Raw genomic sequence first — 23,912 nt, 5'->3', positions numbered from 1 at the left:
TCTACTTTTTAAAGTATTGATGTGCACTGAATGTTCCAATATATGTCTAATTTGGAAAGTGCTTGTACTTTCATAATAATTTAAGCAAGAGTAGGGTTCAAACTTGCCTACCTCACACTCATCATAAATTCCCCAAATGGAATGAAACATCTGTGGAGTTATATTCTCAAAAGATGAAAAAGGCTTTTTTTCCCCGCTAGAAAAAGAGGTGCTTGAACTTCTTGACCCTTTTTTAGGGGGAGCACCCACCCAAAGTTATTGAGCTTTTTTAAGGGAGAGGACTTCTCTTCTTCACCCACTCACCACACCGCCACACCCAAAAAATATACATTGGAGAGCACCATTCCACCCCCTACCTCTGTCCCGCAGCTGCAAGTGATGTGTCAGGGAATGGCACTGCAACGCTACAGAGGTGACAGAACGCACCAAAGAGGTACCAGAACTCAGTTCTGATGACTTCTGGCTCCAAAAAAGCCCTGCTCAATATTAGAGTGGGCAGAGATAAATTGTTCCAGGTTATCTATTCTTCATGAATTGTCTTAAGCTTCTGCCCTCCTGTTATGTTTGTTAGATACTGTCAGGGAACTGCCATCGGAGGAACAGGTGGGGAAAGGGCTCACGGAGGCTGGGAGGGACTCAGCAGCTGAAGCAGGGACCAGCAGGGGGAGAGGTGAGTCTCTGGTGGAAAGTCTCATGGAGGCTGAGAGAGACTCAGCAGCTAAAGCAGGAACCAGCAGGGAAAGAGGTGGATCTCTGAGGGAAAGCGAGCAAGAGGGAGGGCTCAGGGACACGTCCAGCGAGAACAGTGGGGAGGTGTCTGAAGCCCCCATAGGGAGACCCATTCCTCGCCGGAAGCTGTCACGCCGCGAGTCCAGAAGACGTGTTTCCGTTAAGGAGCTTTTATGCTGGAAACGATTCCGAAAACAACCACTGTCGGAATCTGCAAGTGACTAGAGCAGACATGTCTGAGGAGCTCCGTCACAGACAGAGGTTTGTGGATGTGCACAAACTCTGAGGGACTACGATTTTACGCACAAGCAGCTCATCATCCCATCACAGATACACTGTTTACTTTCTTACCATTTGTAGTACTTAGTGGGGAATACTGAATGTTCAAGTAGCAATGGAGCATGACATCTTTTTGAATTGCAATGTATCTGATTACTTGCTTTGGTACCAGATCTAATGACGATTTTTATTTTTATTTATTAAATTTGTTAATTGCTTTATCTTGCCCAAGACTATCCAAAGCAATTTACAACCAAATTGAATTGGTTCAATTATTGAACATCCTAGTAGCCGTGAACAAGGTTTATATGTAAACACTGAAAATATACAAATATGTAATATCTATCTATCTAGGAAAAAATCACTCAAAAGGCCAGTTCCCTGCACAGTCATGCTCTGGTGTGACTAAGGAACAGAATCCAATACAGAACTATGCTGATAGGTGTAGGATTGATTCTCACTAACTGGGGGTCCTGGGGAGCCAATGGCACGTTCACTCCCCATCAATAGGCTTTTCCTGACTGCCCCTCTTGTCGTCGTCCCCAATGAACGGTTCCTGTTATCTCCTGTGTAAAAGGATAAAATGCTATATTTGCAACATTGCTTCAATAAGAGCAAAACTTATATTTCACTCATGACACTATATGGCTTCACTGAGCTGGCAATAACTGAGAAGAGGGAGGGAAGATGTCTCTACACTGCATCAATATACAAAAACTTCCTCCACACACTGCTCTCATAGTGTTATATGTACAAATATGTGTATGGGTTAGTCTATCATAAAACAGGCTTGAGGACCAAGAAAGGGAAGTTGTTGTGGTATTTCCTTTTACAGGGTTTTATCTGAACAGGTTCCAATTTTGAATGTTTGTACCTGGTTTTGGCTAACAAAAGAGTCTGGGAATTTTGATAGTGCCCCAAACACCATTTTAAGGACCTCTGGAATGGTGAGACTTGAGGGACCTCTATATCAATGCCAAGGCTGCCTTGTTTGAGACAGCTTAGACCTTCACAACTGCCCTGACACAACATGAGGCAGTCCTAATATGCCACCAATACAAGTACTCCCAACTTGGTATTGTCAACTTGGAAGGAGGATTGTGGCCTGATTGTGGGTTGTTTTAAACTCCCCTGCAATGATCAGCTCATTTTCTGGTGAGATCTCATAGATATTTCTATACACAGCGATAGTGGACCTATTAAAATGGTCCCATCCCTGAAACCTAATGGAATCTAAGGATTCCTTAGTCCTTTGGGACAGCTGGTGCTTTTGTTGATGCTCTAGTTGCTCTGTGGGATTCAGAAATGACTTGAGGAATAGACGAAGTCCTATGAGGAAGGGTTGAAAAAGCTGAATATGCTTAGTTTGTACAACAGATGCTACGATAGCCATTTTCAGATATTTGAAGGACTGTCACATAGATGATGGAGAAAATTTGTTTCTACCAAGGGTAAGACACAATCCAACAAGTTCAAATTACGCAAAATAGAGTTTTGACTAAATATTAGGAAAAACCTCTTGCACACTATAATCAGAGCTGGTTTGGAGTTTCAACTGGTTTGGGTCCATCACTGACTTGGCCAACTAAGAGACATATATGTCTCGCTGTGACATTTTAGCTAAATATTTTGAGAGCAAAATCATTGTCCCCCCCCCCACTTAACTTAGATGCCACTATTGAAACAAATGTACACAGAGCATCATGCAGTTTGTTGGTTGAATTTCAATTCCTGCAACCTTAGGATGCTAAGAAATGTGAGGGTCTCCTCAACTTTATCCACCTTGACTTATAACATTGAGAAAGGAGGAAATGGCTGGGTCCAGAAGGTAGAAAATGCCTCATTAAAAAGGGATACCAGCTACCATAAAGGAGATGGTTGCAAGATTACTCATAAAAGAAACAACCGCCAGCAGATCACTAACATCCCCTTCCTAGGTGCCATGTTCTTAACTTACATCCCCTTCACAGATACCAAGTAGACTTATCACAGCAAGCACAGGACTACTTGCAATATATCAGTATTCCTTACACACATACACACTGTGCTCATCTAGATATAAACATGTGTTTTGTATTTGGGAAGGAGTTTTCCAAAAGAATTTAGTGGGACTTGGAGACCTTATGAAGTGGCTTGTTCACAATGCTTGCCTGTTTATGGGCCTTGTGTATAAACAGTGCCTCAGTGAAGGTTTGCTCAGAAGCCCACATGAACTACTCTGGTTTGTTGTGGGGTTTGTTTTATTTTTGAAGAAGAAGAGTGAGATAAAAGGATTGCAAGCAAATTGACAAATAAATAAATAAATAAATAAATAACAATATGGTAAAAAACCTCTCACAGCTGTGTGCACTTAAGAATGTCAATGCAAGATAAAAAGCATAACGAAGGCCGGCCCTGCCATTAGGAAGAATGAGACGACTGTCTCAGGTGGCAGATACTAGGGGAGGAGGGGAAATGGTGTGGGGTGGTGGGAACAGAGCTATGTATGTTATGCAACCTAACCAGGGCCCATTCTAAAGCTATCCCGAGGACCTTTGATACTGTGGAAGAATTTTGGTGTAAAATTCATCCCCCTCCTGCGCATACGCCAGCCAGCTTCTGGAAATTAGGTGACACCATCTTGTCCTTTGCCTCAGGCCACAAAATGGCCAGGGCTATCCCTGAAGAAGTATTTTTAAACTGGAAGCATGCTTTAATGAATGTAGGTTTTTAATTAACATACAAGACCCAGGAAATTCAAAAGGCACCATTAGTGTCATCTGTGCACAGTGGTTGTGGTGGTGGTGGTGGGAATGTCCCTGTAGACTTAACAAGTTGACTTTGTAGGGGTCACACAGAGGCTTCTTACCTAATGGCCTGTTATTGAAATCCTCCTCACAGAGCTCTCACAAACCTCAATGTAAAAAAAGGGGGGGATTATTCACATGCATGTGTTGTGCCTCCTAAAATGCAATTATTTAAATATTAATAATAAAACAACATAAATAACATTATGTTGGAATTGCCAATGCTGCCACTTGGACAGGGCCTGGAGACAGAGTCCTCTGATCACATGCAGAGCGCAGAACAGATCATGTGGTGGGGCAAGGGGCAAGCAGAGTCTAACACAAAAACAGGACATTCATGTAAGGTGAACAGCTAAAACAGAACAGCTGAAAGAGAAAGGACAACCCATGCTTTTCTGGCAATTGGTGTCAAAGCAAAAAATAAATAAAAGGCAAAGTTGGGAAGGGTTTTGTTGATTTTCGGGTTGGGTGGCAACTCTGAATATGGTGACAGGTCACCTCCCTTGTCTTCCTGATGGGCAAATCAAAAAAATGCTTGCCTTTCTTTTTTTATCTTCTAGTAGTTCAACTGCATAGTAGTGTTACAGCAGAACCTCCAAGTGTCCCTATTTTCAGGGACGTCCCTGATTTAGAGAAGCCGTCCTGGTTTCTGATTTGATCCTGGAAGGTCCCACTTTTCCTTAGGACACCCCTATTTTCACTGGAGAAATGTTGGCTGGTATGGAGTTGTTCAACTCCAGAGCTGTCTGAAGGCAATCCTGTACAGGGAAGTTTTTTAAAATGTTTAATGTTTTATTATGTTTTTATATATGTTGGAAGCTGCTAGGGCAACCCAGTAAGATGCGTAGGGTCAAACCAGCATTATGGAATGGGACATCCCTATTTTCATCAGAGAAATGTTGGAGGGTATGTTATAGTCAGAGAGCACATTTCGCAGGAAGGCCTGTGAGGCTACCTTCCATCTTAACTTTATCTAAAGTATCAACATAGTTATTTGCCCAGGCTGTTGGCTTTTTCACAATTAAGCATTGAGTCATTCTCTCTACATCTGTTCCGTTCTTGATATCAATAATTGTGTTTTATCGCTTGCTTGTTTTATGTGCTGATTTTATAAGTATTTAATCATAAACTAACATCGGTACTTTTAGAAGGAATGCAGTCTAGAAATTTTGTAAAATAATTAGAAATGTATTCTCATTATTTAATTTTATTCAGCGCTTTTAGAATGTGAGAGAATAATCAATAAAGGTACACATAGGGGGCCATTAGTCCTTCTGCCAGCTTCACAGAGGGATTCTCTCCCATGTTTACTGTTTTTTATAAACAGAACTACTGGCTTCTGGGGCATTGTGTAAATAATAATTACCCAGCACAACACTGATTTCAACAGCCCTGTGGCTGAATCACATCTTCCTCACCGTCCAATCTGCATTTGGGTTCTATTTGTAACTACTGGGTTGTATGAAGTGATCATAAACTGACTTTCAGTGCTTTCTACCTGTCCTTGATAGACCCACCCAGGATTTCTGAAAAAGGCAGCCACTAACAACAACAACAACCATTTTTTTAATCTGCTAATTAGTGCCCAGGGCATTTTGTGTAAAAAATATGACAAGCAATTCAGATTAATAAACCATCATAAACTGATTATTAGAAAGTGAAAAAGTGGACAGGAATGAGAAAAGATGGACCAAGGAGAAAGAGCAGTAGATTTTCTAACAGAACCTAGAGAATAATAGCCTTTTGTGTGCTTTTATTAATGGGGAAGGGCAAGAATCAGATGCAAGTTTCCATCTTTGAGATAAACCACAATGGCTGGACATGCCTCTTCTGATATGACAGTGGACCTGGTGTATGAGCATAGAAATCATCAGAGGAAGATCCCAGGAGTTGAACTCAAATGGAACCACGATCTATAGCATCTTTACTATTGTTTTTATTTAAAATACAATTTATGGAAGCATTAACCCAATACAAAATTGCAGCCTTCCTTTAAATTTGAATTTCATTTACCTTATTTTACTGGTTAATAACACAGCCAGCAACTCAGCTTAGCCTGAATAATTTGAACTTATAAACTTCATAACTTCATTTGCCTGAATGACACTAAATGGTCCCGTTATTTTGCATGAAATAGCAAATAGTTCCAGTCATAATTCCCATAGTTAGTGCTCAGGAACAAAAGAATTGGTATTCAACTAAGTTTTCCTCAGTTTTACTCAGAGTAGACCTGTTGAAAGTAATGGCCCTAATTTAGGCGTGGGCCTACTGTGAGTAAAACATAGCAGATACCTCCCAATTTTCGTGTGCTGCATTTGTGTTTCTCAAAAAGCAGCTTCAGGTGGCTGCCTCAGTCTGGCTCATGGGCGGGCCAGCACTGTTCACAACCTCTATGAACTTTGTAATATGAAAGCAGCAACCTTTTTACACCAGGCTACTTTGGAATGAGATTCTTCCCTAGGGCTAGAATAGGTTTTCTACTTTGTCTTCCCATTAGCAGCTTTGCTGGGCTAATCACCGGTGTTGACATGTAGCTTAAAAGAACAGTGGGTAGTTCATTCTGTATAAATATGTTCTTCTGCTCTCTGCCTCATCGCTTACTTGAAGATAGTAACGAGGGCTAGTGGCAGTAGCAGACAGTTCTACATGCCTAAATGCTAATATCACACTCCTTTATGAGTTGTGCATAGTGTTTTTCTGCTTTGGTAGGAGTTCTGGAGCAGAATGTGATTGGCATCCATTCTGAACCATGCAGCTGTAGTAGCACTTCACCTATTGCATGGCTCCTTCTATCAGCACCAACTTAATGGGACCTTATTGGCATCATTAAACTATATGATTGGGCCATTGACGATTATGCCCTTTATCTTTGTAAAGCCAATGTCTTGATCTGGTCCTCAAAGCCAGGCCATGGTGGATATTGCAATGGGTTTATTGATTGCACTTTTGTTAATATATCTTGCAAATATCAACCTAGACTTAGATCAAGGGTTCCCAAACTGTAGTCTTCGTACCACCAGTGGACTCCAACTGTCATTCAGGTTGTCAGCAGCCTGTCTGCAGAGCTGTGGTTGAAGACAGGCAATGGCACACCCATCACATAGATTACTCATATTGATTTTTAATTGTATTTTATTGCTTCTTTTATTTCTTATATTGTATATGACTGCATTACAATTTGAATTCTTTGGAACTGCAATTGCTACATCAGGCAAAGAAATTATTAAGTGGTCCACCAAGACCCTCAGCAGTTTTCAAGTGGTTTGTGTGACGAACCACAGACTGAGGTAGTTCCCCATTCCTCATAAAACAGGTGGATTAGTATCTGGTATGACATATGTTAACAAAATTACTTTTTTTAAAAAAAACATTTGCTGCCCTGTGCCCCTTTACAGGGCAAACCCCTCTAATGTTTCATATATTGTGCATGCTATCTGAAAACAGCATGCAGAGTGCTTTTCAAATTGCTGGATTTTCTTTTCTGGACTTTCTTTTGTGATGACCCTGCAGAGAGACTTGAGGAATTAATTTGTCCTTTTCAAAATGGCTACTGCTGGTTCTAAGGTTTTGTGGTGTAGAAATTGCCTCTTCCAAGTCACTCTGACGTTGTCTCTGCTCCCTGTTCTGGGTTTTTATCAACACTGATTGTTTTGCCACCACTGTGGCTTTGTGAAGAGCTAAGAGTTCTTTATTAGCTGCATTTTTTTCCTAGAGCACCCTTTGTTTGGAATTCCAAGAACTGTTCTATCTCTAAGATGCTTCTCCTTTTTATCAGAAAACTCACAGTGTTCATACAAGGCTGGCCCTAACAAATGACTCAATAAGATATCCCTTGGCTTCTGAGCTCTTTGATAGAAGCAGATCCTCTCATAAACCACATTCCCCCCTGGAGATGAAATGGGCCTCAGACTTGACACAGACTCTCTCAGAGTTGTGCTTGTGGTCCTCTTCTGCTTCTTTCGCATGACATAAAGTACCAAGCTTACCTGCATTATTCATTTTTCCTTGTGGAGGTTTATGGCCTGGCAGAAGCAAGCAATTATTTCCTTCCATTTAGAATGTACTACTAAAGGTGAAGGTTTCAGATGCAAGGAACTGTGCCCTTTTCTTTGTCACATTAGGAATTTGTAGCTTTATAAACTTTACTTCTGACACCAAGGCTTTCATACCATTAGAAAGCTAGACAAGAAAGTTACTGTTTCCTACAATCTAGCACATAACCTAGTGACTAAATCAGGGGTCATCAAACTTTTTCCGCAGGGGGCCGGTCCACTGTCCCTCAGACCTTGTGGAGGGCCGGACTATTTTTTTTAATAAAAAAAACAAATTCCTGATGATCAAGGTGTCTCCCCTGCCAGGTAAATATTAAAAAAACGAATTCCTGTGCACACTGCAAGGGGGGCAAGTAGTCCTCCCCCCCCCAGCCACCTTCTCGGTTTGCCGCCTGCCTCATTCACCAAAGGGCTGGCGGTGGTGGCGCAAAACTGGCTTCCTCCCTGCCTAGAGAAAGAAGGCGCTGCGCTTACCTTCCCAGGGGCTGCCACCACCATCACCACCGCTCCTTCTCGTGAAGCGGGTAGGCAGAGAGAGCTCATCCTTGCCACTCTCTGGCTCACAGGAGCACTAGGGCAGTGGCAGCAGAAGAGGCCGAGCAGTGGCAGCTCTGTCAATCAAGCGCGTGCCTGGTTTACCTCAGTGTGGCGTGGGGACATCTCTGCCAATCAAACGCCACTGAGGTAAATCAGGTGCGGTGTTTGATTGGCAGAGCCGTCGCCACTCAGCCTTGTCCTCCCGTTGCCATCACCGGGAGTCTCGGCTTTGCGGCAGGTTCCGGCTTCGCGGCACGGGCTGGATTTAGGACCCTGGTGGGCCTGATCCAGCTCAGGGGCCATAGTTTGCAAACCCCTGGACTAAATCGTATAACGACATGATCCACACACTTTTCATGTTCATTTGAGGAAAATAAAAGAAGAGCCTAAAGTATATCCTTAAGTAGGAATGATTTTGCACTTATTGTGTGTATATACAATGTGTGTGTATTCTCTCATGAGATTTTCTAATAATAATAATAATAATAATAATAATAATAATAATAATAATAATTTAATTTCTATACCACTTTGTATTTTTAAGAAAAGAATCTCAAAGCATAAAATGAAACAATCCGGAATAAAACATTACTGAAAAAAGTCAAATATAAAGTAGACATTCAATGCAACATAATTAACAGAAAACTAAAATATTATCTTAAAAGACTTCAAAATTAAAACATTACAAAGGTGGCCAACTACAGGACGGACATTTAATTCAGCAAAGTTAGTGAACAATGAAAATTTTATCTTAAAGAGTTCAAAAGAAAACATTACCAAAAGAGGCCAAATAAAAATGCACATTTAAAACAACATAATTAACAAGAGAATAAGATATTATCATAGAACATATCTGCTGCTGTTGCTGCCAATCCTGCCAATAGGGTTTCATGGCAGGCTGTAGCTGTGGAAGCTCAGGCTGATAGGGTCTGCACTAAGAGACAGCAAATATGGTCTCTGTTACAATATCATTTGATCACGTGGGATTGTGGACTAACTACATACATTTTGGCAAGCTGATTGGTTGTGTTGATGCCAATAGGATTCTGAACATATGCAAGATGAACAGAATTTGGCTCTGCAGTTTATATAATGTAGATAGCTAAATATTTGATGGTTTGAATGGTGCTTGGATTTTCAAAGCCACTTAAACAATTGAGCTTTCTATTAACACCTGTATCATTAATATCTGTATATCGTGTATATTTACTATTCTGCTGGGAGCCACCCAGAGTGGGCTTTCATCTTTATTTTGTCCTATATTGAAATTTCTAGTTATACACTCTGGTTTTCCATATCAAATTTTATGATTTGATACAATATTAAAAATATTTTCATGTTTTCTTCCCATAAACAAATTCCAAATTAGCTCCTTTTCTAATTTAATTTTTTAAAGCCAAATCTGGCTGCCATTCTGCTAAGAATAACAGTTTGAAGCTAGTAGTAAATTTAAATATAACATGTAAGTACGATGGTTTTAAAGTAATGGTAAGTTTGGATACAACGTTTAAGTACAGAAATAATGTAGTTTCAAATATACAGTGATATGGTACAAAGGTACATGAAATACCAGTGCACAACAATTGTTTTATACAAGTCTCAATGGCAGTCAAATTTGGCTGCCAACCTGGTATATGCATAACATTAATTACTCTGAAGGAGCTTTCCATGTACATAATCAAGCTATTTTATTAACAGGTTGAGTTTTAAGCAGCTTGATGTTTTGGTAAACAAAATAATTTGACTGAAGGATGTTGCACAGATATAGGCATAAGATTCCAGAAATAGATGGTTAGTCCTGAAACAGGCTCCCCAAAGCAGGAAATATTTTTATTACTTGGTATTTAGTATTTAGAGTGAGAGTAGTAAACAAACTATCTTATTACCAGGCTGAGTTTTAAACAACTTTTTGTTTTTTTGTAAACACAAAATAATTTGACTGAAGGATGTTGCGGTATTAAAATGGAAGCCATCCATTCTGAACTGACTTTTTCTCACTCCTGCCTCTTCCTTTTTATTCCAGTTCTTCCTTCCCCTTCCTCGGCCCTTTACTTCCCTCCCCTTGTCCTAGTTCATTCTCAATATCCATTGACAATGTCGCTAATCTACCCTGTAAGACAGGAATGAGTCTTTGTTCTCTCTTTGCCTTTTCTCTCTCCTAACACACACACACACACACACACGTGTGTGTGTGTGTGTGTGTGAGAGAGAGAGAGAGAGAGAGGTTTACTTATAATCAAGTGGTGTGTGTGTGTGTTTGTGTGTGTGTGTATATATATATATATATGAATGATATTTAGTCCATCTAGCTTCTCCCTTTACAGCATCGCTAGTGCTAGTAATCTCACACTTTGTCTATTGTCACTGTATTCTCTCTGGTTTGTACTGTCTCACCTTTGTATAGGAGTCTACTGCTGAAGTAAACGAAGCTCTTTTACTGCCCTGATCATGTGACATCCTTCCTTATCTCCTCATGCTAATGACTTTTCCATTCACAGTTCCAGTAGAATCTCATCCCCATCTCTCTGCTCTTAACCATCCCTGCCTATCACCATTGCTCTTCCAGCCCTACCACCCTTGGCTATGCAGCTTATGCTTCTCTCCCAAATAACACAACTCTTTCTCTCTTGCTCCCCCTTAATCTTGGAACATAACCTAGAACATCTATGTGGTGCTAATTTCCTCTTCAAAACCCACCTTTTCGGTGAATCCTTTGACACAGTCCCCTCCTCTCCCTGCTGCAACTGAGCCTAATTCACTGTAACTGAAATTGTACATATTTGCTCCTTGTTTATCTCTACTCCCATTTACCACCTTCTTCTCTGTTGTCTCCCTTGTCAGATTATAGATTGTAAGCCCTCTGAAAAAGTGACCTATCCTGTTCTACTCTGTAAAATGCCATGCAGATGGATGGTACTGTACTACATAAATAATAGTAACTGTCTTTGTTGTGACCTGAACATGCATTTGCCCAATTGATCTGGAAGTAGGTGAAGTCGCCCATTCTTACAACACTTTCTCTTTAGCCACCTCCCTGATTTATTTCTCCATCTCACAGTCATCATTTTGGTCAAATAGCCATAGTACATCCCTTGTTCTAAATTACGGTACTTTTCATGCCTGGTATTGTTACCTGCAGCAATTCTGTGGAAGAGTTTCTTCCACTTTGTTGAACTGAATCCCCTGTTTGACACAGTCTCTAATGTGCCCTTTTCTGCCCTTTCAACAGAGTTCATACCCACCGACAACTGTGTCTCACTGTTGTTCTCCATTCCATCAGGTTTCTGATATGCCCACTATGTTGTTGTTTAGCACCAAGCACTCCAGGTTCCCCCATCTTGGCTCAGAGGCTTCTAGTATTAACATATAAAACCTCTATTCGTTGTTCAATAGGGAGTTCCTGTCTCCTGAAGGCTCATGATGATGTAGTCCTACTGTTGAAGCTGAGCAAGTCTGGACTTGTAAGCTATCTGGGTAGGATACATCTTGGGAACCATGTGTAAGCCACTCTGAACTTCTTAGAGGAAGAGCCAGGGTATAATAAACACCTGTACCTCTAGGTGGTCTGGCTTCTACACTGAGAACAGCAGAGGTACAATAAAACAGAATGGTTAGCAGAAGCAAGCATGGGTATGTTAACAGCAAATATTGAAGAGCCAAACTAATTTCCTTATCTATCAGCACAATTTGAAATGTGTCAGATATTTTTCTCTGTCCATCCATGGTTGAGTTTCTTTTGCTTGTAATAGTGATTTCATTTACCAATATAAAAGCTGAGTGGTTAGAGGTAAGCAGACTTTCCAACAAGAGGCAGCAATTCCACCAGCCCTGCATCAGAGAGAACTCCTATATCTCAAGGTCCTGCAGTTTCAGACACAACATAGCTCTCTTGCTCCTCAATTCAAATGATGTACTCCAAACTGTTCCCAGCTGCTCTCCACATGTTTAATGAGCATGTAGAAGGCAGGTAGAGGCAAGCTTCACCCTTGCCATCTGCCTTCTGAAACATACACCTGCAACATACATGCAATGGCAAGGTTCCGTGTCATTGGGTATGGTGATTGTGGGCGAATACCTACCAGGTGGCTACAATCAAGAGGGCCAAATTTACAAATACACATAGCAGTTTCAGCAAGGCCTTCAATAATGGCAAATTGCAAAAATGTGGCTTAGACTATGCTGTATTACATCACCCAGCTGCTTGAAAACCTGTATGTTCAGGTCCAGCTGTCTGAAAATCTGCATTTGCTTAACATAGGGTTGCCATATGTCCAGAATTTCCCAGACATAACTGGGATTTGGCTGTCAGAAACAGTGTCTGGGCGGAAATCACTTGAATTTCTGGGAAAATACGGATGCATGGCAATCAGTGTCGGAAGTGTAGATTTTGGCAACTTTCCTTAAAAATAGCTCAAAAACTTTTTTGAAAAAAGATTTTGCAAAAAAAAAAATAATTGCCAAAAAACTCAACAAATTTTGTGTTTGGATTTTCACTTTTTGAAATGCGGCAACCCTAAGCTTAACACTACCAAGAGGAATGAAAGAATCAATGGAAGGTGGCTAACAAGTGGGGTTTAGCAGGATCTGTCCAGGATCTAGTGGTGTTCAACATTTTCCTTAATGACTTGTTGCTAATCCTATGAGCTGCTGTGTGTCTGAGCTGCTACAATCAGGTCCCAGCACTGGCAGGAGGCCACAGTTGGCACTCTTGTGACAACCTTAGGATCCTGCAAAGCAGCAGAAGCTATCCCTTCCTCACTGCTTCTTGCATGCCTGTCCCAACTACTACTCTGTGGTCTTGAACAATTTCCTCCCCTCAAGACATTGGGCAGTGCTGGGAATAAAAGTGTTAGGAACCTGGCTAACCACACTAAATGACATTAAAGCAGCAATACACAAATGGCTTTCCTTGTAGCAATAATAGGAGGTTCTCCTGGCAGGGTTAGCCATCTGCATCTTTGCGATTGCACAATTGCACAATCCAAGTATTAAACATATATAGATGGGGAGTGGAAATCAGTGGAAAACTATTTAGGCTACAGCAACTTTGAGAGGACTATGAGATTACAGTATCTCAACAGTGTGCCACAAAAAATAAAAGTAAAAAAATGCCTCTGTAAAATTAATGCCATCCACTTGGGGTAGCGTTTAGAGAAGGAATTTAGGATTCGGGGAAGAAAAGCAGCAAGATACAGACATATACATGACATGTGTAAAAGGCAGAAGGAACTGGGAAAGTATCACAAAAGTATAATGCTTGAAACCTCATCACTTGCACCTGATCAATTGGCTCCATTGAAAAGCATTGTCTCTAAGGTGAAGTTGTGTTTGATGGCTTTTTAGCTGGTTCATTCACACATGAAAAGTGGTTGATATACTAAAGAGATGAGCTATCATCTGTGTACTTATCAAAAGATGATGGTGGGGGGAAAACATTACAATTTTATGCAATACATTGAGATCTTCCACAAAGCCTTTCTTTCATAAAGTAGAGAGAGGGCAACTAATCACAATGTCACTTGAGGCAGGGCAAGAAAAAATGGCTTGTATGTGGACTCACTTTTCCAGAAATGGAGGGGCTTCTTCCATTTGCGGATGTGTCTTTGATTCAGAAGGGAGCTCCTGCTGTTAGAAGGGATGAGAGACAACTTTCACCCATTTCGCCCCACCCAGGAGCAACCTCCAATGCTCCCAACTCCACTACAGCAGATTTTGGGGGATATGGGGGGTTGCTGCGGGGAGGGGAGATCAGCAAAATTACTGCCTCCTTTCCTCCAAAAGAAGCATGCCATGAACGGAACTCTATTCACAGGAAGTTTAGATCCTCACCAAAAAAAGATGCAGCAAAGAAGACTGAATGTGGAATATCAGAAATTACTGCCTAACTGGAAGGATAATAGGTTAACAAACTGTATTGCCCTAAAATGGCTATGCTGCTTCTCTGGGGATGATTTTAAGTTTATAGAATTCTTCTATTACAGAGATGGTGGAGTGAATTACTCTTAAGTCACATTCCAATTTTCTAGTCCCATTGTCTGGCAAATGTACAGTTTATGGATCCATTGCAGAAACTGACAGCAGACTTCTATTATACAGTCTATGCAAACTGACCCTGATTTCTGCCTTTGGCATATTTTTACCTCTGATCTAGATAACTTAAGAGATAGAGACTCCAACTTCAGGTCACTCATTCAAGGCCAGTTATATATCCTATTATCTCAAACTGTCTGGTCTGTCCTCCACTATGCTCATGCCTTGCAACAGAGGTTAAAACAGATCCATGTTATGTCTTCTGCTCCTTTCTGGTAACACTGAATTACAGAATCGTGTATCGGAGGGGTCTTGGCGACCATTTAATCCAACTTCCTGTTCAATGCGTTAGTCTTACTGCTACTGCTCTAGTGGTATCCACTTAACAGTGCCAGATAAGCTTGCAGTGTTCTGACATTTTACATGTTATCATCATAGCATCTTGCAACATAGCTAAAATTTATAAGTACACTGAAGTATGACAATGGACATTATTTGTGCTTAAGTCAAATAAGGGAAACCATTTGTTACCTTTGTGCTTGGAATTGTAGCTCGGTGAGGTGTAAACTGCAGTTCTCAGGATACTTTGGGGGAAGCCATGTGCTTTAAATGCGCTTTAAAAGTATGGTGTGGGTGTTTCTTCAAAGTGGTGTGTAGGCCAGTCTCTGGAACACACAGACATTCCTATCCATCTTAAAAGGCAGCCAATTCAATATGTGGGGGGAAAGAAACATGATTTGATCTGTCTAGGAAGGTGTTTGAAGCAGGATTGGGGAAGGCAGAGCTTTATGTGCAAATTAGTTTACAAGTTCAGAGCAGGCAATAGTATCAGGCTGAGGATTGTGAAACCTGTATGGTTACCTTGTTGTTGTTGTTGTTTGGTCGCTTAGTCATGTCCAACCCTTTGTGACCCCATGGATCAGAGCATGCCAGGCACTCCTGTCTTCCACTGCCTCCCACAGTTTGGTCAAACTCATGTTGCTAGCTTCGAGAACACTGTCCAACCATCTCGTCCTCTGTCGTCCCCTTCTCCTTGTGACCTCAATCTTTCCCAACATCAGGGTCTTTTCCAGGGAGTCTTCTCTTCTCATGTGGTGGCCAAAGTATGGGATCCTCAGCTTCAGGATCTGTCCTTCCAGTAAGCACTCAGGGCTGATTTCCTTAAGCATGGATAGGTTTGATCTTCTTGCAGTCCATGGGACTCTCAAGAGTCTCCTCCAGCACCATAATTCAAAAGCATCAATTCTTCGGCGATCAGCCTTCTTTATGGTCCAGCTCTCACTTCCATACATCACTACTGGGAAAACCATAGCTTTAACTATACGGACCTTTGTTGGCAAGGTGATGCCTCTGCTTTTTAAGATGCTGTCTAGGTTTGTCATTGCTTTCCTCCCAAGAAGCAGGCGTCTTTTAATTTCATGACTGCTGTCACCATCATGGAGCCCAAGAAAGTAAAATCTCTCACTGCCTCCATTTCTTCCCCTTCTATTTGCCAGGAGGTGATGGGACCAATGGCCATGATCTTAGTTTTTTTTTTTAAATATTGAGCTTCATACCATATTTTGCGCTCTCCTCTTTCACCCTCATTAAGAGGTTCTTTAATTCCTCCTCGCTTTCTGTCATCAAAGTTGTGTCATCTGCATATCTGAGGTTGTTGATATTTCTTCTGGCAATCTTAATTCCGGCTTGGGATTCATCCAGCCCAGCCTTTCGCATGATGAATTCTGCATATAAGTTAAATAAGAAGGGAGTCAATATACAGCCTTGTCATACTCCTTTCCCAATTTTGAACCAATCAGTTGTTCCATATCCAGTTCTAACTGTAGCTTCTTGTCCCACATAGAGATTTCTCAGGAGACAGATGAGGTGACCAGGCACTCCCATTTCTTTAAGAACTTGCCATAGTTTGCTGTGGTCGAAACAGTCAAAGGCTTTTGCATAGCCTATGAAGCAGAAGTAGATGTCTTTCTGGAACTCTCTAGCTTTCTCCATAATCCAGCGGGTGTTTGCAATTTGGTCTCTTGTTCCTCTGCCCCTTCAAAATCCAGCTTGCACTTCTGGAAGTTCTCGATCCACATACTGCTTAAGCCTGCATTGTAGAATTTTAAGCATAACCTTGCTAGCATGTGAAATGAGCGCAATTGTGCGGCAGTTGGAGCATTCTTTGGCACTGCCCTTCTTTGCGATCTGTATGGTTACCTGCATATATCTAAAAACACTCTCCATCATGTCCAGGTCTCCATCATGAACTGTGCTTAACTAAGATCATTTTTCAAGATGCAAGACCAATATCTAGTATCATCCATATATCAATTTATCTTCTGGGGAAAGAGATGGCACTTTTATTGACAATGGCAATCCCCCTCCCCCCCCCACTGTCCTCCAATCTGGCCCTCTGCTGTACTCAGCACAGCCAAATTTAGTCAGGTCCACCCCACTCCTCTGCCCAAGTCTCAGTGATACATGCCATGTCGGCCCCTTCATTCTTTGCTTCCTGATCCATAAGAGCCCCCCCCCCAATTTTCTTATCCCATGACTGCTGAGTTTGCTTAGGAATCTTTGGTGAAGAACTAATAAATAAATCTGTACGGCAGAACTGAGCAAAGATCTCAGCGTAGCTAATGGGCAGGTTAGCCCTGATGGCAGCTACACTCTTATTCCCATACCAAATTCCAGATTTCCATCTTCAGATAAAATAACTTATGAAGAGAACATTGCTGGTTGTTCCTTCCTTGAATAAAAGTGAAAGAAATTTTTTTTTATAAGCACAAATTAGCATCTACTATATTTCTGTTCCTGTTGTTTTTGTGCTTTATTCTCAGTGTGCTCATCTGTGTCCTTCAGGAAAAAAAGGATATATATTCTGAAAATGAAAACCATCAGACAACCTTCTGGAAAGAAGAGACCTATTTTAGGTATGTCTGTGTGAATATTGTATGTATGCATGTTAACTGTTTGCTTTGTGGTTGCTGTTACTGTACACCAACCCTATTTCTTGATAGAGATAAGGTGCCTGAACATTTAGTTCAGAAAAATAAAATAAAAGAGACACGGGGAAATGTGTGTACAGTAACCCAAGCCTGCATCTGTGTAAGTTTGCCAGTGATTTCCAAACTGTGCTGTCTGAGAAATTGAAATGTGCTTTGGAAAATTAAGCCCCCTGTAGGATTTAGCTAACATCCTCTGCCTGTCAGAGCAGGTATGCCCCATGCAGTATTTACTCTCTCCTCTCTCTGCCAATTTTTGGATGGTGACATCATCCTGGGGGGAGGGGAAATGCCACCACCGGGATTTCCTGATGCAGCTCACATTACAGCTGATGGGCATGGGGAACCCCAGAAACATTAACATTGGCCTGGAAGCACAGGGTTAGGATTTGGCACCAAGAAGTAATATCAATTCCCCAGCCCAGTTGGGATGATGTTTGTCCATTATCCATGGCACTGATGAAGAAATGTTTATGTGTACGTACCTCCAATTTTAATTGAGAAAACTGTGCTTCAAGTGTTAAGTGTTTGTGAAACACTGGTCTATGTTATATTTGTGTACTAGTTCATTTGCTACTTTCCATAAACCTGTTAAGATATGTTGTCTGTCTAAATGCACCAGATAATGTATATTCCTGCATATATCAAAAGGCATTTGCCCAGGCATATATGCTTGTTTAATAGATTTACATACCACACTTCAAAAAGTATTTGCAGGGCAGTTTGAATAGAAATACACACACAATAAATCAGTAGTAAGCAATAAAAGAGCAGAGTAAAAAACAGCAACACAAAATTAAGATATATTGTGCTCAGTGGTCATTATTCACATATCCTCGGTTTTTTGCTTCATGTCCTTCATGGATAACCTTCTGTTTGTGCAAGCTCATGTTTACTGGATATGCTTCTGTTTGTCCTGCAAATGTAATCAAGATTGTAGATTTGTCTATGCTACTACCAGATCACCGTGCAATAGTGTGCTGAAGATGATTTATTGGGACTTGACCAGTGGCATCTACACTAAAAACACATGGGTATCTGGACAACACATAGTACAGTACTGTTTTAGTATATATTTAACTGGATTGATTTGCTAGCAATGAAGCAGTCAATGATGGCCAGCAAGTCCATGTTGATTTAAATGACTTAGCACCACAAATTTAATAAACTAACTTCAGATGCACTTCAAATAGATTTCTAGAGTACCTCTAGAATGTATACCAAATTTTACAATTCAATTTTCTCTGCTTTTAAGAGGGGCAAATCCTAAAGCATAGCAGACTAGAAAACTGTACAGAGGTAGGTAGAAACCTTTGAACAAACAGCTGGTTCACACATCTGTGCAATTTCTCTGTGCATGATGACTCAGTGCTGGACATGTGAGTTGACCCCACTAAAAAGCAGTGCTTCTGAGGTGATACATCATTTTTTATATTTCCCCTACACAGCCATTAATGAATTTATACAGTTGTTCATTACTCTGGTTTTGTAACATTTCTCAATGAAACAAAACCTTAAATTGGATGAATTAATAATGACTGACCAAGCATACTGGAGACATTAAAAACCACTGCATAAATAAAAGCTTGTTGTCAGGGTGGTGCACTCTCAGCTTGGCAAACCACAACTTGTGCTTTAGGAGATGGTGAAATATATCCATAGTGTGAGCTGTTAAGCAGACAACCCCCACTCTAATCTTGCTTCATCTACAAACTTCTTAGATGGTGTTCAGCAAACTACTCTTTCTCAGGAAAAGTTCCGCAGCATAGGAATGATACTACTACAAGACTGTAATAAAGATGGCCAAAGCAATATACACAAAATATTCTCAACATACATGCAAGTTTTATTCTTCTTATTTTATAGCTACACAATGGACAGTAATCTGGGTTTTTGTACTTAACATCCACGTTGGCAAAAGAATTTCTGCCTTTCCTTATAGCTAGAAAAAAAGGCAATTTTAATCAGAGGGACCCAATGCATGATTGATTTTGCTCCTACCTCACTTGGGTGAGTTAGATTTCTTTGTCTAAACCATGCCCATCAAGGAATTAATAATGGGTTGAAGTCATTTGATTCCTAATGCATGGTAAGTAAAGGGAGAAAGAAAGGATTGTTTGAGGTGGTTTGGTGGCAATGGTTCTTTGAACTGGTTTTACATCTGCCTAGCAACAGTGTTGTGTGAGTGGTGTGGTTTTTTTGTTTTGTTTTACACATATTACATTTAGCTCCTTAGTTGCTTTCCCATAGGTTACTGCAATTATCTCCGGAAAACACTGCAATCCGACATCTAAGGGTCAGAAATGCCATGACAGGTCTGCGATCAAATCCCTGTGTGTGTGATAATGTCTGCCCATTTTTTCAGAAGAGCCCTCCTGGATCAAACCAAAGGTCTGTGATCACTGTTCCAACAGTGACCAACTAATGTCTTTTGGAAGCTCACAAGCCGGAGAAGAGCACAGTAACTCTTCTGTTCAAGGTCCCCAGCAACTGGTACTCGAGGGAATACTGGAGTTAATATATAGCTATAGCAATTGATAGCCTTATTGTCCGTGAATCCCCTTTTAAATCCATCCAATCTGACGGCCATCACTACATCTTGTGTAGCAAATTCCAGAATTTACGGTAACTTACGGGCTGTGTCAAGAAGTACTTCATTTGGTCTATCCTGAAACTTCTGTCCCTCAGCTTTCATGTGAGATGGGGAGGAAGCTTCTCTTTTGTCTACTTTCTCTACCCTTATATCACACTTTTATCCCTCTATCCTATATTTTTGGAACCACATGTCTAAGTCTGTTATGGCAGATGTTTGATGCTCCCAGTGTATTACAGAACTAGACTTCTAACTGCATTGTTCTGAGTTAACACCATGGCGCGCTCTCTCTCTCTCTCTCTCTCTCTCACCCCTTAAGACTAAGCCGCCCAAAATTAAACAAGCCTCTAAGCCAAAACTGAACAAAAACAGGACAGTAAGAAAGATATAATTTTTTAAAAAAATTAAACACCTACATTTTAAATAAGTCCTTATTTTCAATATATTTTCAGTGGTATCTCATCCAGGCAGTTTTCTGAGTTAAATGGCCAGTCCTGTTGTTTCAGCAGCAGAGCTGCATCATGACCAAGCTCAGATTTTTTTGATTTCCTTGGTTTTCCAAAGAGTTTATTATTTTCACATACATACCCGCCATACACTTCATAGTCTGATAGGTGATTTTTGCGAGCCCCCTGGGCCTGCGCCCCTGGCAGGGGCCACTTTTGCCAACCCCTAGGTATGCCTCTGGCTTTATACAGACACAATCTAAAATGCTGCTACTGTCGCAGCTCCTTGACATCACTGGGAGAAATAGGTGAGTGCACAAGATGGCTGCCGGAATGCTTGTCATATTGTATCAAAGCGTGTTATGGACGATTGTTATGATCCAGCAGGTTGAGTGCGCAATGTGCTCCTTGTGCAGAGGTATATTGAATAGTGTTAGGGAATGCTAAAGCTGCATCATCACTATGGAGATGGGGAATAAGAAACTGATGTCATTTACCAGGTAATGTAGCATCTCCTCCTGTGACCTATCACTGGGTTTGTGCTCTGCATTCAAGAACTGTCCAGTTCACACTGTATTTCTTCATCAGTTTAACTATCTATCTAGGGGGTGCGGGGAGAGAGAGAAGATGAGGAACTGACACCAGTAGATAGGACTTGGCCAAAATAACCAACTGAATTATTGACTAAATCTGAGTTCTCCTTCTCTGAAAGTGTTTTTTTATCTACAAAATATATAGCACAGCGATCAAGGGCTGTGAAAGCAGGCATTGGGGGCTGTTGCAATGTAAATCTGAACAGAAAAAGTGTGGCATGAAAGAATCTCATTTTTACATTAACTCCAGATGAAATTTCTCTTGTTAGGGACAACTGAGAAGGCATTTAATCTGGTCCAAACTATCTACAACATCCTTTAAAAAGGACAACTGTAGGACTGGTGTTCGGCAAGCAGATGGCTTGCATTAAAACCCTATGCAATAAATGTAGTGGCCCTCGAGACTATAATTCCTATTAACTCTGCCTACTGACCATGCTTTGTAGGGCTGATGGAAGCTAGAGTCTAACAATAATGGGAGGGCCACAGATTCTTCATCGCTGGCTTAGATAATTTCATTTGTTAAGTGCCATCATGTCGCTCTGCACATTCCCTATTTAAATGAATTGAGACTGTGCAGCATCGTGGCTTGGTTGATTGTAGTCTCAGCATTCACTTCTATCACAAATTCTATGATCCTAGACATACATACTTGCTGCCTGCTGAAATAAATGGGACTTAATTCAAGTAAATGCTTTGGATTGGGATGTAGAATTACATGATTTACAAAGAAGCTAAGATATGCTAACAGGAGCTTTACAACTAAATTGTTTCACAGAGATGTGGCTTATTGACATGCTAAACCCAAGACATATTGTCTAAGAAAAGAGCGTTATAAAAGCAACTTTTATTAGCTTTACTGCAGCCTTGCAAAATTATTGATTATTTTAATCAAATTGAGTCTAATCCCACATGCAAGCACTTTCCATGTCTGGACCAGTTATAACATTTTAAACACTTTGTCCCATTTTTTCTCGTTCTATTCTTCATATATTGATTTTAATATGATGAGTGCATCCAGCACTGATAATTGTGGCACAGTGTGTGTCATTCTTTCAACAGATGACAAATCCTCTTCCCAGAGCTGTGCTACCAGGATTGGAGAAACATCTACAATGACCAAATAATTCAGCAACATAGAACAGAATGAAAGCCAGCATTCGGAGGTCAATTTCACTTGTGATTGTGAGGATTCAATTGCCTTTGAACCTCTCTTGTGCTATTTATGTGTTTGAGTGTTGGGTAGGACTAGGAAGATCCGGGTTCAGATTTGCATAAAGCAACAACAACACTGTCAATAATACTAACCTGGATGACTTTGGTCCAGTTATCTGCCAGCTCCGTTCAACACATACAACAGGGAGTCTTGTAGCACTTTAAAGACGAACCAATTTATTACCGCGTCGCATTTGGTCAACCAGGCTCCACTTTATCAAATGCATAAAATGTTATTCTCAGTTGGCAGCATGCCTAAGAGGGGGAAGGTAAACAGTGAAGTCAAATGTCAATGGCCCCACTGTTTCAAATTTCCTACCTCTATATCCATGTGTATATAATTCTGCCAACTGAGGATAACACTTCATGTTATGAATGGGGATGGGCAAGTATATATATATATCTAAAACAAAAACATTTATACAATATAATTTATTTATTACATAGTTAATCTATAGAGCTGATTGACCTGGAATATGATGTTCAGGGATGTGACAAAACAAAAAGGAGTGGCAAAGAGACAGGTCACAGAAACATAGAATCTTAAGAGTTGGAAGGGACCCCAAGGGTCATCTAGTCTAAAGCCATTCAATGCAGGAATCTCAGCTAAAGCATCCATGGCAGATGGCCACCCAACCTCTGCTTAAAAACCTCCAATGAAGGAGAGTCCACCACCTCTTGTGGGAGTCTGTTCCACTGCTGAACAGCTCTTACTGTCAGAAAGTTATTCCAAAAGTTTAGTCAGAATCTCCTTTCTTGCAACTTGAAAAAGGTCAGGGAAGACAGGTCTGCTAATGGCTACTTGGCAGTAAGCCCTACTCAAAAGACAGTAAAGTTGAAGTCTGTCTGATATGTAATAGGAGAGAGAGATGTAATGGTGTTTTGATCCTAATAATAATAATATAATAATAATAATAGTTTATTATTTATACCCGGCCCATCTGGCTGAGTTTCCCCAGCCATTCTGGGCAGCTCCCAATCAAGTGTTAAAAACAGTACAGCATTAAACATTAAAAACTTCCCTGAACAGTATACTGTTCAATAATACTGCCCATCCAACCAAAGGTACTATATATGCATATTCCAAAGTTGTGGGATGCGCAAATCTGACAATTTTTGTTTCTCATTTCTCTAGTCATACATTTAGTTCTCCAGTTTGTGGTTTTTTGAAAAATTTAAAAGTCACTGTGAAAATTCACCAGCATTTTAGTGCAAATTTATTCTAATACATTTTGTATGCAGTTTTATATAATATAATTCATTATTGTCTGTTATTTTCATTAATACACGTATTTTAATGCACAGTTTATCCTAGTATATATGCTGTCATACACTTCACTTGGCTGGTAAACAGCACTGCAAAATTCAAAGGAGAATTTCGAGGCAGGTGGCAGCTCTACAGCTGTCTCGCTTCTTCCTGCTGTCACTGTGTTGGCAGCAGCACCTCTGTCCTCGTTCCCCTTATACCACTGCCCCCAATTCCTCCTCTCCCTCCCCAGCACCTTCTCACACTTTAAAAAAAAACAAACGCTCCATGAATGTCAGTGGCATCTTCATAAGCATTGGTGAGTTCTATGGGCAAAAGATAACAGAGCTCAGCCTCCTAGAATGCTCAGTGGATTTAGCCAAATATAATTCTAGATAATTATTCTAGTGATAACTGAC

At 40.7% G+C, this 23,912-nt stretch overlaps 1 long non-coding RNA gene across 3 annotated transcripts in view; it reads left to right on the top strand.

Annotated features, from left to right (window-relative positions):
- The window catches only part of LOC309534949, a 105,694-nt gene that overhangs the window by 50,245 nt on the left and 31,537 nt on the right, over nucleotides 1-23,912 (top strand). For all 3 annotated transcript variants that reach the window (XR_014220923.1, XR_014220924.1, XR_014220925.1), the window contains one exon: nucleotides 17,236-17,328. This is a non-coding gene — a long non-coding RNA (uncharacterized lncRNA). The remainder of the gene's footprint in view (nucleotides 1-17,235; nucleotides 17,329-23,912) is intronic.

This window comes from Podarcis vaucheri (genome assembly GCF_965113315.1).
Source record: "Podarcis vaucheri genome assembly, chromosome: 1".
NCBI lineage: Eukaryota > Metazoa > Chordata > Lepidosauria > Squamata > Lacertidae > Podarcis > Podarcis vaucheri.
The sequence above is the reverse complement of the archived record's forward strand: the minus strand, read 5'-3'. Positions and strand labels throughout refer to the sequence as shown.